This window comes from Ovis aries, chromosome 1, assembly GCF_016772045.2.
Source record: "Ovis aries strain OAR_USU_Benz2616 breed Rambouillet chromosome 1, ARS-UI_Ramb_v3.0, whole genome shotgun sequence".
Lineage (NCBI taxonomy): Eukaryota > Metazoa > Chordata > Mammalia > Artiodactyla > Bovidae > Ovis > Ovis aries.
In genome coordinates, this window is record NC_056054.1 from 210,612,731 (window position 1) to 210,632,416 (window position 19,686).

Consider the following 19,686-nt stretch of genomic DNA (forward strand, 5'->3'; position numbering starts at 1 on the left):
GTGCTACTGCTTTTCTTTCTGTGGAGAACAGGGGTATGAAAACTGTGGATCTGTGAGGATGGGGAACTAATTTGTTGTCCAAATGGCTAATGGATAAAATCAGGGACCAAGGAAGGGAGCGGGAGATTGCCCGTGTCATCATGAATCTTAACTGAGGGGTAACTGAATTAGGTATTTACTGGAGAATAGTCACCAAAAAAGTGAATTGATACAGTTTTACTAGTTTATGAAGATTCTAGTGGGTATAATTTTTTCTACGTTAGTCACATTTTCATATATCTTCAAAGCTTTTGAAAAGTTTTTATTAGCATAAAAGTCATTAGAATCTCAGTTTGATAACTAGGAAATTAATCTAAATTGAGTACTATTTAACATTATGTAATTAAAATTGCATAAATTTTGCTTTTTAAAAAGCTTGTTATTTTGAAATAATTTTAGACAGTACAGAAGAGTACAGGGCTGAGGTTATGGATACTCAGAGATGACTACCACAGAGGTGATGTGCCTGTCTTGTATCAAGTGCACATGTCTGTATTTACATGGCATCAATTGTTACAGGTGTTATTAACCCTGATCACTTGATAAAGACTGCTATTATCCTTTTATCTATTGGTAGAATTATTTAGGGGCTTCCCAGGTGGCACTAGTGGTAAAGAACCTGCTTGCCAGTGCAGGAGACATAAGAGACTCAAGTTCAATCTCTGGGTCGGAAAGATCCTCTGGAGGAAGGCGTGGCAACCCACTTCAGTGTTCCTGCCTAGATAACCCCATGGACAGAGGAACCTGACGGTCTGTGGTCCATAGGATCACAAAGAGTTGTACACGACTGAAACGACTTGGCACACAAGCAGAATTGTTTAGACTGGAACTATCCATCATGTACTGAGTACCACACATATGACTTGACGTTTTCTAGTAATCACACTGAAAGAAGTGATAAGTGAAATTAATTGTTACACAACATGTTTTATTAATCCTAATGTAACCACAGTATTATCATTTCAGCAAGTTTCTTCATTATGAAGTTACTGTTTTTCTGCTTTCCATACTCCATTCATTAGAAGTAAGTCATTAACTTCAGCCCTCATTTGAATGTGAAGGATGTTAAGTTCCACCTGCTAGAGAGAAAAGTATCAAAGAACTTGTAGATAATTGTTGAAGTTACTATAGTAATCAAGAAATATTTCGGGAAGGTGCTCTAAGAATGTGTAGGTAGCCTTTTTCTTTAAAGTTTTGCCCAGTAATTTGAGCATTTGTCAGTGCGGCATTGTTTGCACCAGTGATTGCTGGGGGGTTCTAATGGTGACTTTAGTTCTCTCATACCTTCTACATATATTAATTGGATTTTTCTGTACAAATGTGTTCTTTTTCACTCATTTATTTTTTCAGTTGTTTATGTGCATGTGGATTCATGGATTTTTATTTTGGTCTTTGGGTTATAAATTAATATTAATAACTCCTTGTTTTGTTGCTCAGATTCAAGCTTTGGCCACTGGGAACTCACTTAGGCTGCTTTCTGCACCCTTTCAACATGACCCATCCTTTGTTTTTTTAATCTCTTTCTAACCAGTAAGTTGTGCCAGGTTCATCTTATATTTTTCCTTTCCTAGCCCTAGAAATCAGCCATGTCTCCAAGAAACTCTGGCTCCCTTTTATTGGAATCACAGCAAAATTTTATTCTAATTCAGAAAGTAATGTCTTTATGTGGATTTTACAAAGTGTCATTATTGGCTTGTGTCACATTTTTCTTATGGTTTTTGAACCACATTTATTCACTCAGCAAACTTTTAAAAAATATTCGTATGCCAACATTTTTAGTAGGGATCCAGGGTCAAATAAGACATGGTCATTGATGCCAAGGGGTCTAGATGTGAAAAAGCAGATTTTTTTTCCGCCTCCAACATACACTGAGGGCCTGTTATGTGCCAGGTACTGTACTACAAGTGAACAGGAAGTAATAAGAGCTGGGGAAGGATAGCGTCGGTTGTTTTTAGGAACGCATGGGAGGGGTACTTAAGCCTGAATTGGGCCAGATGGAATGTGGAACAAGTCTTGAAAATGACTAGATCTTGAGTGTGAAATTGAGTGGAGAGGAGGGGTAAGGGAGAGAAGCTACTCCAGGAGGAGGAAGAGCATTGCCAAGGCCACTGGGGATGATGAAGAGTGAGGTAGGTCTAGAGATCCACATGTGGGTGGCGGTGTTGGGGGAGATGGGGGCAGTGGTGGCAGGGTACAGATCGTGAAATTCCTGCGGGCAAGCCAAGCTCGCAAGAGTTGAAGGGCGTTTTAAAGGAGGTGGAGGGTAATGTGATCAGGTCATCCTGTTGGCACCTTGGCGGATGTGTTGGCTTTCTTGAGGCCCTTGCCATGACAGAGGTGTGAAGTGCAAGTCTTAACCAAGAACTGTGTCAGTAGTTCTCAGACTGCAGTACGGGTCACCTGGAGAAGTTGCTGAAACATGTTCTGACATCACTCAGCCCCACCCCCCGAGGTTCTACTGTCTGTCTGGGGTGGGGCTCAGAATCTGCATTTCCTTGGACAAAGTAGTGCTGAATATTTTCTGTTCAGTTGTAACAACTTCAGTTCAAACTATGGATACTTCTTAAAGATTAAAAACAACAAAATTTTAATACAGACTCAGATACTTTTTTGGGGGAGTCTATGATCATTGTATATTTTACATGTTTATAGAAATATGTCTGTATAGTAAGTGAAGCTGATGACTACTTTGAAAATGGTTTTATTGGGTCATTTATTCAAAATGTTCGAAATTCAGAAGTGTTCTTTTTCTTCCTGTTTTCCCAACCCCCGTAGCTACCAATTACTTTCCTGGAACCAAACAGGGATATCAGTTTCCTCCCTATCCTTCCAGAGAAATACCATGTATAAAAAATCCAGTGCATGTGTAATTTCCTCAGTATTGTTTTGGACGCAAATGATAGCATGCTAGCCCCCCTGCTGTATCTCACTTCTTTCACTGATGTATTTTAGATCTCATGTCGACACCTGAAGAGCTCGCCTTCCCCTTTTGAGTGGTGGTAAGGTGTTTCATTGTATGAATATAACGTAACATGTCCAACTTGTTTGCCCAGTTGATGGATGTTCAGGTTGCTTCAGTCTGCTGCTGTTGCAGACAGTGTTGCAGTGAGTGACCTTGCTGTGTGTCGCCTGTCTGTGCAGGGGCATTCGTGTGATGAACCACTTGAGTTGAAACTGCTGACTCACAGGTTGTGTGAATGCGAGTACACACTCTGTCATGTCTGACTCTCTGCGACCCCACGGACTGTGACCTGCCGGGCTCCTCCGTCCATGGGATTTTCCCGGCAGGAATACTGGAGTGGGTTGCCATTTCCTCCTCCCAGGGGATCTTCCCAACCCAGGGATTGAACCCCCATCCCCTACTTGGCAAGCGGATTTTTTACCACTGAGCCACGGGAAGCAAGTGGTGTAGTCACTGCTGGACTGACTCCAGAGGCTGCCACAGTTCACACCGCTGATCCCAGTGTGAGTAACTGCTCACACTCTTGCCAACGTCGTGTTAACCAAATAAAACAGTTTTGCTTTTTGCTTACATGATAGTAAAGATGATATTTAATGTTTTTAAGTGAGTTTGAGCATCTTTTTATATATTTTGGTCATTTCTTTCAGTGAACTATCATTGTATTTTGGACTCTTTCACCATTTTTTTGTTGTTGTTCGTTGTGGTATAACTTGTATAATGTACAGTACACACATTTTAAACTCAGTGAACTTTCTTTTATTGAGGTGTAATTTCCTGTAAAATGAACAGATCTTAAGTGTACGGTTTTGATGAGTTCTGACATTTTTATGTGACCATATAACCAAGCCCTCCAAGATTTAGAGCGTTTCCACTGCCCAGAAGAAAGTTCCTTTAGGCTTCCTTTCCATCCCCTTTTCCTTTCTCCTTACCTCAGGCAGTCACTTTCTGATTTCTTACCATCAATTAGTTGTGTGTGTTAATTTTTAACATATTATAAACTCATGTAACTACCACAGTCAAGACAGAGAACATTTCTTGCCTTGTAGTGGGTTCTCCTGTTCTCCCCCTGCAGTCTTGCCACCAAAGGTAACCACTACAATGTCCCGGGTCAACTGTAGATACATTTAGTAAGCTTGTAAGTCATCACCCTGTTGTGTTAGTGTTTTGTTTTTTCTCATTGCTGTGTATGGGAATATAACCATTATTTATTTTATTGTGGATTGACAGGTACTTGGGTTTTTTCAGCTTTGGTCTCTGAATAAAACTGCAGCGAATATTCATATATCTGTATTTTGGCAGATCTAAGAACTTACATCTTTATAGTATGTTAGAAATGGACTAAGGGCTGTACGTTAGTTATAGGTATATGTCTATTTAACTTTAGTAGATGCTGCCAAACAGCTACCCAATATTTCCACAGTGTTTGAGAGTTTGGTTGCCTGTATCTTGGTCCTTTTAGTTTCAGCCTTTCCAGTGGAATATCATTATGATTATAATCTGAATTTCTGTGCGAAAATGATGTTGAGTATCTTCATGTGTTCATTGTTGACTTGTTTTTTAACTGGGTGATGGATCTTGGAATGATTTGTAGGAGTTATTTTTAATAGTGTATGTTTATAAGCGCATTGTGATATGAGTTAACAAATATGTTTTTTACTGGTTTGTAGTATATCTTTTACTTTTGATTGCCTGGCAGAAATCACAGTGAGTAAACTTTAAATAAGTAAAGTAGACTTTATTTTGATTAAAATTTTAATTGTTTCAGAATTGCCTCCTAGTTTTGTGGTATACTTTAGAAAGTCTTGCTTCATTCTGAAGTCACCATATTTTAACAAACTTAATGTGTTCCCAGATGTATGATATTTTGTTATTTTGTGTATGGGGTCACAAAGAGTTGGACACGACTGAGTGAGTGAGTGCACACACGTTTTCCTGTACGATAGGGAAAATGTTATTAAACTGACATGATTTTTTTTACCTCTTGGAATCTTTACCTTATACTTTTAGTTTTGTATGTACTACTCTTCCAGATAAATGAGAGGAAGATAGACATGGAATATATTGGTTAAAGTATTTCCCCTAATTTTTCACTTAGAGTAGGACTTCCGAGGTGCCTTTTGACTTACTGTTGTGTTTCTCTATTGTCTTTTGTACCAGAGAGAGTGTTGGTGGGGAGATGGGAGGAGCATTTCTTTAAAGAATTAAGAAAACATAACAAAACAAACACCTAAAAGCCATTGAGGCTTTGCTCTTAAGCTGACTTTGCAATTAAGTAGACCTGACTTCACTTTCACTTTTCCCTTTCATGCATTGGAGAAGGAAATGGCAACCCACTCCAGTGTTCTTGCCTGGAGAACCCCAGGGACGGGGGAGCCTGGTGGGCTGCCGTCTTTGGTATCGCACAGAGTCGGACACGACTGAAGCGACTTAGCATGCATGCATGCGTTGGAGAAGGAAATGGCAACCCGCTCCAGTATTCTTGCCTGGAGAATCCCAGGGATCGGGGAGCCTGGTGGGCTGCCATCTGTGGGGTCGCACAGAGTCGACTGTGCGGTCTGTGGGGTCGCACGACTGATGCGACTTAGCAGCAGCAGCAGCAACTTCCAGGTGTCCCAGTGATAAAGAACCGACCTGCCAGTGTGGGAGACACAAGAGACTTGAGTTGGATCCCTGGGTCAGGAAGATCCCCTGGAGGAGGAAATGGCTCCTCCAGTATATTTGCCTGGAAATTTCCATGGACTGAGGAGTCGGGGGTGGGGGGATGGGGGTGGGGGGTGTATGGCTGCTGTCCATGGGGTTGCAGAGCTGGATGTGAATGAGCACGTCATGCAGATCTAGTTTATTTTTTTTATTCTAGCTTTATGAACCTTGGTAAACTTTTCGTATTCTCCAGCTTCTGTACCTCTTTATCTTAATTCTGATTTGTAGGGTGTAAAAGAGTGGCCAGCTAATGTTTCAGCTTCCCAAGTTGCTAACCTCCCTTCTGCAAATGTTGATGCTGGTTGTGTAATCACAAACAAGGACAGGTATGGTGTGATGTTAGCTGGCCAACACTAATTGTAAAAAAAAAAAAAAAAACAACTTTATTTTAAGACTCTGTATCTTACATTTAATACGCAGTATGAAATCAGAGAAGTGCATTTTTCTCTACATTGATGAGTTTGAATTATTTCCTTCAGTTAAAGAAATCATAATGTCCTGGTTCAGTAATTTTTTGTGTGTATACATGAATATATAAACATGTAATTCAGAAAAGGCTAAAAAACAAACAGAAAAACGAAACAACAAGCAACAATAGCAATAACAAAACCACTGTCCTGTATATGTTGCTGAGCTATTTACTGCCTTCTGAATATTCACAGCCTTGGCCATTGCTGCTTGGGAGAATCAGTCTGGTGCTGGTGGCCGTTTTACAGTGATTATCTTTTATGTACATGTAGCGCTGAGGTCAGAGTCTCCGACTTGCATTTTACTAATTGAAAATGGAATTAACTTAAGAGGTTCATAAGGTACATAAAAATGTGAGGTAGATGCAGGGAATAATCTGTTTGCCTACTGTTTGCAGAAATCTCTCTTTAATAAGGGTTTTGGGTAAAAGAAAACTTAAAGGGCACATAGACCAGCTAAAATAACCACATGAAAAGTGAGAAAGGCAGGAATTGGCTTGGGTGTCTGAGATAGTAGGTGGGCAGAACTATTAGAAAAACAACTATTAGATAATAACAGAAATGGAAAATTACAGTGTTAAACATTTATCAGATTTTTAAAACCAATGTGTTTATGTACATTTGTGTTTGTGTTGTGTAGATTTGTTTGTATATAAAATTGTTGTTTAACTGGTTTTGACTGATAAGTACTTTATAATTTTTTGCATTTCTAGAGTGTCATAGACTTTAGGTGTGTCTTATGATTTGGGACTCTTGAGTTTAAAATTACAAAACCCAGTAACTGAGAGCTTGATGAAAAAGCTTGATTGGAAAGTATCTTGTGAAATTTGGTGTGAGGATATGTTGTGAAATTGGGAGCATAGTGAGGACTCAGTGGAGACTGTTCTGGACATTATATGGTTCCTCTTTCTTTCTGCAAACTAGGTACTTTTACTCACTTGGTCCATAAATCAGCAGAACAAAGCCTCCAGCAGCTCTTTAATTTATGTTATTTGACCAAGCTCCTAGAGAAAAGCACTCTTACTTATGTATCTTCGCATTCCTCTTTTCTCTCTTCTCTTAGATTTGCACATGATTCACTTAATCTGATTCTCTAGCTATGCTCTTAACCACTGCTTAATGTTAGTAAATGAAACTAGATCTAAACTATGAGATTAGGTACATGAACATGGTGATATCAGTGACCTTGATGCATTTATTATGCTTTTGAAAAAATTTCTTTAAATTGAAGTGGTAAAGAATCTGTCTGTCACGGCAGGAGATGCAAGAGACACAGGTTCGAGCCCTAAGCTGGGAAGATCCCCTGGAGTAGGAAATGGCAACCCACTCCAGTGTTCTTGCCTGGAAAATTCCATAGACAGAGGAGCCTGATGGGTTACAGTCCCTGGGGTTGCAGAGTCGGATATGACTGAGTGAGCACACGCACACATGGTTGATTTACAGTGTTGTGCTAATTTTTGCTTTATAGCAGAGTGACTTAGTTGAAAAATTTAAACTTGCTAAATTTAGCATGTTAAAGTATGTGACATTTTACTGAAACTTTGAGTCCTTATAAAGATGTAGTGTCTAGCTTGTCTTGAAAATGTGAAGGGTCATGATCAATCTTTGTCAAAGCCCCATGCACTAGGTGGCTGCAGTGGGGTTATTTGCTTAGAGAGTCCTTTCTTGGTGTCATAGGAAGTAGTACTTTTTTTTTTAGGCTTTACTACTGATTATAATTATACATTTCTTTGGGTGACTTTTCCCCCTCTATTCTTTTTCCGCTAGAATATTAAGGGCTTATATACCTTTAATACCTGGAAGGGTTATTATAAATGTTTATTTTAAGAAAGAAGAGAGACTGGATATAAACTCATGCTACTAAAAAATGTGATGAGAATTTTACGTCTTTGTGTTTTCAAGTAATTTTGATCAGACTTGTTATTTATATGTGTGTAAATATATGTTGACTTTTATTTGGTTTTTCTCTTTAATAAATCACGCAGTTCTCATAACAGTGTTGAAAGTGCTCTGTTTTAAAATAGAGGGTCCTTATTTCAACGTGATGCTTTAAATTGTGCTGTAAGTGGTAATTTACTTACCATATTGGAGAGAATCTTTTTAGCATTAGAGAATTGATATAATTTCAAGAAGCTTGTTCATTCAGTTTTGGAAGTGAGCTATTTACTTTCCTTAGCAGCAAGAATCAGACCCAGCATTTTAAACCCATGATGGAAAAGGATTTCTTCTCTTCTCCCATTGAGAAAATTTATCTGGTGCCACATAAGTAAAAAACAAACAAAACAAAAAAAACTCTTGTCACTCCAGGAATTTAAAAGGAATTCTTCCTGTTATTTTTACATTTTCGAACTGGAGCTCTAAAACTCTAAAAGGGTATTTTTACATTGAGGTTTTTTGAATGCTGATGGTTTTTTAATTTTCTTTATAGCTTTAGTTTTGGAGGTGAGGAGAGATGTCATCTTAGTGCTAGCCTCAGTAGTTTAAATGTGGCCTATAGGATGGGTATACCTGTTTTTTGAGTTATATTGTGTGTGTGTAGAAGAATACTTGTTTTGTATTACTGCAGGCAGGTGACTAATTTTCTGGGTTTATATAACCTTAAGGTTGTTAGTGGTTGTCCAGTGGTGCCGCAGGTGATTGCCCAGTCACAGCCACACCCCGGTAGATTGGCTTCTGAGCTCCTCTGAATTACTGCTTCTGAACTCTTCTGTCTAGAAGCAGTACCGTACTAACATGCAGCATTTTCATTTCTTACTATACAATATCAAATTTTGGGTTGTTACCACTGCCATTTTTTGTAGCCTTGTCCTAAATTCCTGTGTTTGAACTGGAATTTGCAGCAGTGTTTTCTTTAAAAACAGTATTACAAGAGTGTTTATTACTTCTTCAGTGGTAAATATTACTTTCTCCTTAGCCATATAGATCGTTTTACTGAAAACGCCACAGCAGGAACTTACAGTATATGAGAAAGATAGGTTGGAGTACGGAGGTTAAGAACCAACTAAAACGATACTTACTAAAGATAGTATTTATGACTTAAAATAAACGAGGCATACTTTAGATATAATAAAAGGTACCCATTCGAAGTGTTTAATTCAATGAATTTTGACAAATAAATATACATGTATAACCACCCAGTTCAGGCCAAGGCTCATGTTCATTATAGAAAAAGTTGTCTTGTTCCCAACTGTGGTCAGTCCTGCTCTTCACCTGATCTACTATCTAACCCTGCAGATTACTTTTGTTTCTTTTTAAGTTTCATATAAATTCCATTCTTTTCTATGGTAGGCATAATAAAGGCCCCTCCTCCAAGATGTCCATACCCTAATCTGCAGAACCTGTGTATTTTTTACCCTATGTTCAGTTCAGTTGCTCAGTCATGTCCGACTCTGCGCCCCCATGGACTACAGCACGCCAGGCTTCCCTGTCCATCACCAACTCCCAGAGCTTGCTCAAACTCATGTCCATAGAGTTGGTGATGCCATCCAGCCATCTCATCCTCTGTCATCCCCTCCTCCTGCCTTCAGTCTTTCCCAGAATCAGGGTCTTTTCCAATGAGTCAGTTCTTGCCATCAGATGGCCAAAGTATTAGAGTTTCGCCTTTGGCCTGAGTCCTTCCAGTGAATATTCAGGACTGATTTCCTTTAGGATTGGTTGGATCTCCTTACAGTCCAGGGGACTCTCAAGAGTCTTCTCCAACATCACAGTTCAAAAGCATCAGTTCTTCGGCACTCAGCTTTCTTTAGAGTCCAACTCTCACTTCCATACATGACCACAGGAAAAACCATAGCTTTGACTGTATGAACTTTGTTGGCAAAGTAATGTCTCTGCGTTTTAATATGCTGTCTAGGTTGGTCGTAGCTTTTCTTCCAGGGAGCAAGCGTCTTTTAATTTCATGGCTGCAGTCACCATCTGCAGTGATTTTACAGCCCAAGAAAATAAAGTCTCTCACTGTTTCCACTCTTTCTCCATCTATTTGCCGTGAAATGATGGGACCAGATACCATGATCTTAGTTTTCCGAATGTTGAGTTTTAAGCCAACTTTTTCACTCTCCTCTTTCACTTTCATCAAGAGGCTGTTTAGTTCTTTGCTTTCTGCCATAGGGTGGTGTCATCTGCCTATCTGAGGTTATTGATGTTTCTCCTGGCAGTCTTGATTCCAGCTTGTGCTTCTTCCAGCCCAGCGTTTCTCATGATGTACTCTGCATATAAGTTAAATACGCAGGGTGACAATATACAGCCTTGATGTACTCCTTTCCTGATTTGGAACCTATCTGTTGTTTTATGTCCAGTTCTAACCGTTGTTTCTTGACCTGCATACAGATTTTTCAGGAGGCAGGTAAGGTGGTCTGGTATTTCCACCTCTTTAAGAATATTCCACAGTTTGTTGTGATCCACACAGTCAAAGGCTTTGGCGTAGTAAATAAGGCAGAAATAGATGTTTTTCTGGAACTCTTATTTTTTCTGTGATCCAAAAGATGTTGGCAATTTGATCTCTGGTTCCTGTGTCTTTTCTAAATCCAGTTTGAACATCTGGAAGTTCACGGTTCACATACTGTTGAAGCCTGGCTTGGAGAATTTTGAGCATTACTTTGCTAGCGTGTGAGATGAGTGTAATTGTGCAGTAGTTTGAACATTCTTTAGCATTGCCTTTCTTTGGGATTGGAATGAAAACTGACCTTTTCCAGTCCTGTGGCCACTGCTGAGTTTTCCAAATTTGCTGGCATATTGAATGCAGCACTTTCACAGCATCATCTTTTAGAATTCGAAATAGTTCAACTGGAATTCCATTACCTCCACTAGCTTTGTTCTTAGTGATGCTTCCAGGATGTCTGGCTCTAGATGAGTGATCACACCATCGTGATTATCTGGGTCATGAAGATTTTTTTGTACAGTTCTTCCGTGTATTCTTGCCACCTCTTCTTAATATCTTCAGCTTAGGTTCATAACATTTCTGTCCTTTATTGAGCCCATCTTTGCATGAAATATTCTCTTGATGTATCTAATTTTCTTGAAGAGATCTCTAGTCTTTCCTGTTCTATTGTTTTCCTCTATTTCTTTGCACTGATCACTGAGGAAGACTTTCTTATCTCCTTGCTGTTCTTTGGAACTCTGCATTCAGATGGGTATATCTTCCCTTTTCTCCTTTGCCTTTCACTTCTCTTCTTTTCTCAGCTATCTGTAAGGCCTCCTCAGACATCCATTTTGCATTTCTTTTTCTTGGGGATGGTCTTGATCACTGTCTCCTGTACAGTGTCATAAACCTCTGTCCATAGTTCCTCAGGCACTCTGTCTATCAGATCTAATACCTTGAATCCCTTATGTAGCAGAAGGGATTTTGCAGATGTAATTAAATTTTGGGCCTTGAGAAGGGGAGACTATCCTGGATTATACAGGTGAGCATAATCTAATTGCTCGAGTCCTTTTAAAATTGTAGTCTGAGAGGGGACCACTCCACTGTTCTTACCTGGAGAATCCCAGGAATCGGGGAGCCTGGTGGGCTGCCGTCTGCGGGGTTGCACAGAGTCGGACACGCCTGAAGCGACTGAGCAGCAGCAAGCTGCTAGATCAGGGTAGTTTGTTATAATAGCAGTAGAAAGTGATACACTTCTCTTCTGTGCCCTCCTTCCTGCCATTTTAAGATTCATTATGCTGTTATCTCTGTCAATAGTTAGCTCCTTTTCACTCTTAGTCCCATTCCATTATATGGATGTATCACAATTTTTTATCCATTCACCTGTTGATGAAACGTTTATATTGTTTTCAGTTTGGAATTATTAGAAGTAAAGCTACTGTGAATGAATATTTGTCTTTGTATGGATGTAATGTTTTTACTCTTTTCCACATAAGAGTGGGATTGCTAGGTCAAGTGATATGTGTATGTTTAATTTTACAAGAATTACTAAACTGTTTTCTAAAGTAGTTATTTCAGTCCACATTCTTGCCAACAGGAAGTTTTAGCCTTTTTAATCTTAGCCATTCTAGTAAATATTTCATAGTATCTCCTTGTGTTTTTATTTCATTGATGACATTCATGTGTCTTTTGTGAACTCTTTAAATATTTTACTGATTGTTTGTTGGGGTGTATGTTTTCATATAATTGTAATGGTTTTCTTTATATACTGTGGATGTAAATCCTTTGTCAGGAGTGCGTAGAATACTTTTTCTGGTAATATGGCTTGCTGTATCATTCATTTCACGTTCTTTTTAAGAATCAAAGTTTTACATTTTGTTTGTTTGCATGGTCACTAGTCGTGTCTGACTTTTTGTGACCCTGTGGACTGCAGCCTGCCAGGCTCCTCTGCTCATGGGATTTCCCAGGCAAAAACACTGGAGTGGGTTGCCATTGCCTTCTCTATTTGGTCGTTTCAGTTCAGTTGCTCAGTCGTGTCCGACTCTTTGCGACCCCATGAATCGCAGCACGCCAGGCTTCCCTGTCCATCACCAGCTCCCGGAGTTGACTTTAAACTCATGTCCATTGAGCCGGTGATGCCATCCAGCCATCTCATCCTCTGTTGTCCCCTTCTCCTCCCACCTTCAATCTTTAGATGATAAATTTTTTGTTTTATGATTGTACTTTTTATATCCTAAGATATTTTACCCTATGGTGTCTTTTAAAAGTTTTAGAGTTTTACGTGTAGGTCTGGGATCAAGCATTACATTACTTTGATTTAAGTTTTGTGTGTAGTATGAGGTAAACTCATCCCTCTCCCCCCGCCCCCATGTGAATACCCAGTTTTTTCAGTACCGTTTATTGAAAAAGACTATCCTTTGCCAAAAACCATCTTTGGGGAGGGTTGAGTTCTTAAAATTTTCTATGTGCCTGATCATACTGTGAACACAGATAATTTATTCTTTCTGATTGTAATTTTTTTCATTTCTTACTTTATTTCAACTGGCTAGGACCTCTAGTACATATTACAGTTGGTGATATAGGACATTCTTGCCTTGTTCTCAAATGTGAGGGCAAAGTATTCTGTCCTTCTTTATTGAGTATGATGTTAGCTACAAGTTTTTCATCGAAACTCTATCAGACTGAGTATGTTTTCTTCTGTTCACAGCTTACTATTTATTGTGAGTGGGTGTTGAATTTTGTCACAGGCTTTTGCTGCATCTACTGAGACAATCGTATATGTTTTCTCCTTTGTTATTTAGCACTTTAAGTGATAAGTCATCTTTGCTTGCATCCAGAGTCATGATGTACTGTTCTTTTTTTTATATTGTTGATTTTATTTCCTGATACTTTGTGAAGACTTTTTTTCATCTGTGTTCACAAGGGGCATTGATTTATAGTTTTTGTTTATTTGCTTCTTTCTCTCTTTGTCTGGTTTTGGTAATGTTGGTGTACAGCTAATTCCAGAAAATAAATTGAGAAAAGTTTGCCTTCTCTGTTTTTTTGAAGACTGTGTTGGTTTGGTATTGTCTCTGAATGTTTCATACATTTCACCGGAAAAGTCACCTGGGCCATTATCCATTTCTAGAGCTTTCTCATTATCCAAAACAGACGCTGTACTCATTAAATAATACCTCCTCATTCCTCTCTTCTCTCAGCACCTGGTAACCTTTGTTCTATTTATTTCTAAGAATTTGCCTATTCTAGGTATCTCATGTAATTTTGATCCTTTTGTGTATGGCTTATTTCATAGCATATATCAGAATTTCACTTCTTAAAAAATTCTCCCCGGTTTTATTGAAATACATTTGACAGTGATAGCGTGTATGCTGAGTCGCTCCAGGTGTGTTCCAACTCTTTGCAATCCTATGGATTGTGGTCTGCCAGGCCCCTTTGTCCATGGGCTTCTCTAGGGAAGAATACCAGAGTGGGTTGTCATGCCCTCTTTCAGGGATCTTGCTCACCCAGGGATCAAACCCACATCTCTTTATGTCTCCTGTATTGGCAGGCAGGTTCTTTAACACCTCTGGAGAAGGGAATGGCAACCTACTCCAGTATTCTTGCCTGTAGAATTCCATGGACAGAGGAGCCTGGTGGGCTGTATAGTTCATGGGGTCACAAAAAGTCAGACACTACTGAACAAATAACACTATAATTGAACATTGTAAATTTAAGGTGTATAACATAATGATTTGGTATATGTTGGATGGCATCACCAACTCGATGGACATGAGTTTGAGCAAGCTCCGGGAGTTGGTGAAGGACAGGGCAGCCTGGTGTGCAGCAGTCCATGGGGTCACAGAGAGTTGGACACGACTGAGAGACTGAACTGGTAATGTATATATTGTGAAATGATTACTGCAATAAGTTTAGTTAACATTTATCTCCTCACACAGTTTATTTTCTTTCTTGTGTTGAAAACTTTTATCTTCTTAGCAGCTTTCAAATATACACTGTAGTGTTATTGACTATAATCATCATGTTCTATCCCCAGAACTTAGTTTATCTTATAACTGGAAGCCTGTACCTTTGACTACCAGTGAAAAAGGAATTTATTTCTTTATGACTGAGTAATATTCTTTTGTGTATGTTTATACTACGTTTTGTTTATCCATTCATTTATTGATGAACACTTGGGTGGTTTCCTCCTGTTGGTTAATGCGGATATATATATAATTCTCTGAATATTGGTATATAAATATCTGAGCCACTGATTTCAGTTCTTTTTGAGTAGATATCCAGTTACTGGATCGAGGGGCAATTCTGTCTTTTGAGGAACTCCATCTTGTTTCCTCATTGGTTGTACTTTCTTTTTTTCCGGCTACACCATGCAGCATTTAGGAGCCTGGTTCCCCAGCCAGGGATGAACCCATGCCCCTGCACGGGAAGTGCTGGGTCTTAACCACCAGACCATCAGAAACTCCTGACTGTACCATTTTGTATTCTTAGTGTTCAAGAGATTCACCTTATCCAAACCCTTTCCAACATTTGGTATTTTCTGGCTTAAAAAAAAACCCCAAAAACATTATTTTTAATTGTGGCATGGTCAATACAACCAAGATTTTTTACCATCTTAACCATTTTATGTATACCTTTCAGTTGTGTTAAGTACACTGTTCAGTCTCAAGAACTCTTCTCATCTTTTGAAACTTTAATTCTCTAGCCATTAAACAACTCACTAACCTCTCCTTGTCCCACTTCCAGTCCCCAACATCCACCTGTTTTTGTGGATTTGAGGAGTCTAGATACTTCATGAGTGGCATCATGTGGCATTTGTCTTTTTGAGACTGGCTTCTTTCAATTAGCAGAAAGTTCCCCAAGGTTAATATGCATAATAGTATGTGTCAGAATTTCCTTCCTTTTTGAGATGAATAGTACTCCATTGTATGTAGACCACAATTTGTTTATCCATTTGTCCCTTGACGGACACTTGTATTGTTTCCCTCTTTTGGTTATTGTGAATTGTGCTGTTAGGAACACGGATGTGCAAATATGTCATAGAGACCTAGCTTTCAGATGTGGGTATATGCCTAGAAGTGGAAATATAGGGTCATATAGTAATTAAATTTTAATTTTTTGAGAAACTGCCATACTGTTTTCCATAGAAGCTGCACCGTTTTACATACTCCCCAGCAGTGTACCAGGTTTTCAATTTTTCCATCTCCTTGCCAACACACATTTTCTGTGGGTGTGGCTTTTTAAAAATTAATAATCATACTAAAGTATATTATTGTTCTGATGTACAATTCCCTAGTGATCAGTGATGTTGAACATCTTTGCATAAGTTTGTTCATTTGTGTATCTTATTTGCCATAATGTCTGTTAAATCCTTTGCTTACTTTAAAATGAGATTTTAAAAATTATTGTTGAATGGTAGGAGTTCCTTATATATTACAGATACTAACGTCATATCAGATATATAACTTGCAGGATTTTTTTACGTTCCTTAGGTTGCTTTTGAACTGTTGGTTGTATACTCTGATGCACAGACTTGTTTTCTGTTTACTTGGTAGTAGCCATCCTAATGGGCCTGAGGTGGTATTTCACTATGGTATATGACTTGGAATAGGCAAATACCTAATGATATTGAGCATCTTTTCCGGTGCTTATTGGCCATTTGTATATCCTCTTTGACAGAGCTTAAGCTTTTAACAAGTAAGTGTTTTTGTTCGGTAGCTTCATTACTATTTCCATTTCCTTTTCTGTTATTTGTATTACATATTAGTTTTGAATAAAAATTTTTTAACATTGTTCTTTTCATTCTTCTGTGCCCCTCTGATTATTTTTCAAGCAGTGTTTTATAATATTCTTAGTAAGGTGTGTGCTTGGTTGGTGAAGAATTTCTGTATTAAACTTGACCTTCAGTTCAGTTCAGTCGCTCAGTCGTGTCCGACTCTTTGCGACCCCATGAATTGCAGCACGCCAGGCCTCCCTGTCCATCACCAACTCCCGGAGTTCACTCAGATTCACGTCCATGGAGTCGTGATGCCATCCAGCCATCTCATCCTCAGTCGTCCCCTTCTCCTCCTGCCCCCAATCCCTCCCAACATCAAAGTCTTTTCCAATGAGTCAATTCTTTGCATGAGGAGGCCAAAGTACTGGAGTTTCAGCTTTAGCATCATTCCTTCCAAAGAAATCCCAGGGCTGATCTCCTTCAGAATGGACTGGTTAGATCTCCTTGCAGTCCAAGGCACCCTCAAGAGTCTTCTCCAACACCACAGTTCAAAAGCATCAATTCTTCGGCACTCAGCCTTCTTCACAGTCCAACTCTCACATCCATACATGACTACTGGAAAAACCATAGCCTTGACTAGACCTTACCGTTATTCCAATATGCACTACTCGGCAGATCAGTTTACCTTCTCTGGGTTCATAGATGGTAATAAGTTACATATGCTGGTTGCAAACCAGTCTTCAGGCAGGGTAGAATGTGAGAACAGGAATAAGAATGTGAGAACAGGAATTGTGAAGAACAGGAGATAAACAGGCTTGGAGGAAAGCTGTATGGAAACCAGAAAAAGAACAGGGGGAGATGGAAGCAATATTAGTTCATTTAGGAAGCAAAGTAAATTGAATATTAGACTTGGAGGAGGCTTTATGAATGAGGAATAGAGAGATCTACGTAGAAAAAGATAGAAATACATAGAACTTGGGGCCAGCATTGCCTGAGTAGGTGAGAGAAATAAATATGGAGTAGAATGGGTCTCAAATTAGTTAATCCTTTGGCTCTGGAGAAACAAGAGCAAGGATAGTGGTCTGGGAGTGAAAAGTAAGGTTCATAATTCACAGTCAGTATAGCAGCTGATTCCCTGATAGCTCAGTTGGTAAAGAATCAGCCTGCAATGCAGGAGACCCCTGTTCAGTCCCTGGGTCAGGAAGATCTGCTGGAGAAGGGATAGGCTACCCACACCAGTATTTTTGGGCTTCCCTTATGGCTCAGCTGGTGAAGAATTGGTCTGCAGTGCGGGAGACATGGGTTCGATCCCTGGGTTGGGAAGGTCCCCTGGAGAAGGGTAAGGCTACCCACTCTAGTATTCTGGCCTGGAGAGTTCCATGGGCTCTATAGTCCATGGGGTCGCAGAGAGTCGGACACCACTGAGCGACTTTCACTTTCACACAGCAATTGAAGAGAAAAGTGTGACTACTGGGAGCGTCTTTGGAAGGAGTTTTGTAACACAGGCCAATTGAGTAATTAACAAAGTTTTTAATTTGCTGTCATTGCATTTGACTTATTCGTGTAAGTCCCTCACAGTTATCCATTTGAGTCAACTTGAAACCAATTGTGTTTAGCGATATATAGGACAAAACAGTATTTAGGACTGTATCCAGAGGGAAAAGTCCCTTTACTCTTGCTTGGTGAAAAATTATCCTGAGATTTTGCCATAGGTGAGGGAATTGAAAACACCACAGGTGTTCTAGAGTGCAGCTGGTTTTCTCACTCAGCCTGTTTACTTTTATTATGTAAAACATCACCACCTAACATAATCTAAGGTAAGTGTTTTTAAAATATTTCTTTTGATACATACCAATAGAGTCATGCCATATTAGGATGTTTATATATAAAATATACCTGTTATGTAGAGATGGTGAAATCTGAAAATGTATGTCTGTACTGAGTCATGGATCTGGTTTTTTTGACCAGCTTTAAATTTTATATGGGCTTCCCTGGTGGGGCAGACTGAAAAAAGAATCTGCCTGGTTTCCCACCAGGGTTGGGAAGATCCCTTGGAGGAGGAAATGGCAACCCACTGCAGTATTCTTGTCTGGAGAATCCCAAGGTCAGAGGAGCCTGGTGGGCTGCAGTCCGTAGGTCACAAAGAGTTGGATACAGTTGAGCAGCTAACCCTTGATTTTATATACCATGGTGACACTGGGCAAGTGACCCAACTTTCTCTTCACCAGAGCCACATTATTTGTAAAATAAAGGAGTTGAATGTCAGCTTTAATCAGCATGTCTGATTCTGTGGTCATTTCTTTTTTTAATTTTAGTTTATTATTAGTTTTTCTGAGCTGTCTTTGAAACAAGTACATTATATATAACCTTATTCACTAGAGAGAATACATTTGAAGTTCTGAACAACACACTCATGTTCCAGACCTTTTTATCAGTGGTAGATTTGTATTCTATATTACATGGTGAGGTGAAATCTCAGATTCTCACAAGTTGTTCCAATTTGCGTCCTTTTTTTCCCATCGTTAAACAAATATTGGTTTTTTTTTTTTTTTTTTTGGTCCTGATTTTTAAATGAAGGTAAAGTATAAAACTTTGACTGTTTCTCATTTATGAGTAATTTGCTCTACTTCATTCTGAGCCTGTTTGGATTTTTTGCAGGATATTTAGATAACTTGGTCGCTTTCTGCATGGCACTTGAGTAAAGGCTTAGACATTACTTACCCCTCACGGTCACTTCATTTTGGGGGCTGGAGATAGAGCAAGGACTACTACCAGTGGATAGGACATTTTTTTCTTTTTTCTGCACGTGTGCTCAGTTGTGTCTAACTCTTTCCGACCCCATAGACTGTAGCTCGCCAGGCTCCTCTGTCCATGGCTTCTCCAGGCAAGAATGCTGGAGTGGATTGCCATTTCCTTCTCCAGGGGATCTTCCCCACCTAGGAATCAAACCTGGGTCTTTCATTAGCAGGTGAATTCTTTACTGGTGAGTCACCGGAAAGTCCTCCTTTTTTCTAAAAGGTTATTATATGAAAGGGGAAAATTTTTTTGAATCAGAGTACTTCAGAGAGACAAATAATACTCTTTTGCTAGGTAACTCAGTTCATAGATGCTGAAAGCAGAAGAAAGGATCAGGAATGGGTTGATTTTTGCTTTTTACTGATCTGGTGACTTCTGGGCTCTGGATTTTGGATGCAGAGAAAGCATCTTATTGTGAGCATTTCTTAGCGATTGTATGTTCCAGTCATCTACCTGTGAGTTTCCTGTTTGGGCTCATTTTGTTTAAGGAATTGAGTACTCTTTGTCTTCTGAAAAATGTCAACCCTTTTGACACCGTACTTATTGCTCCTTTCCTGTAATCTTTGAATCCTGTTCCCTCTCCTCCTCAACAAAAACCTTAATACCGGTTATTTTTAAAAAAGACTTCCTTACTGCAGGCTCTTTCAGTTTCTAG

At 39.2% G+C, this 19,686-nt stretch overlaps 1 protein-coding gene across 23 annotated transcripts in view; it reads left to right on the forward strand.

Moving 5' to 3' along the window:
* Window positions 1–19,686, forward strand: part of TBL1XR1 (TBL1X/Y related 1) — a 180,256-nt gene that overhangs the window by 21,187 nt on the left and 139,383 nt on the right. For 8 of the 23 annotated variants that reach the window (XM_060393487.1, XM_060393502.1, XM_060393475.1 and 5 more), the window contains exon 1: window positions 1–19,686. This exon is cut by the window's left edge and continues 16,505 nt beyond it; it is cut by the window's right edge. The exons of the other annotated variants lie outside the window; for them this stretch is intronic. The gene's annotated coding sequence lies outside the window, so the exon portion shown is untranslated. 23 annotated transcript variants of the gene reach the window in all.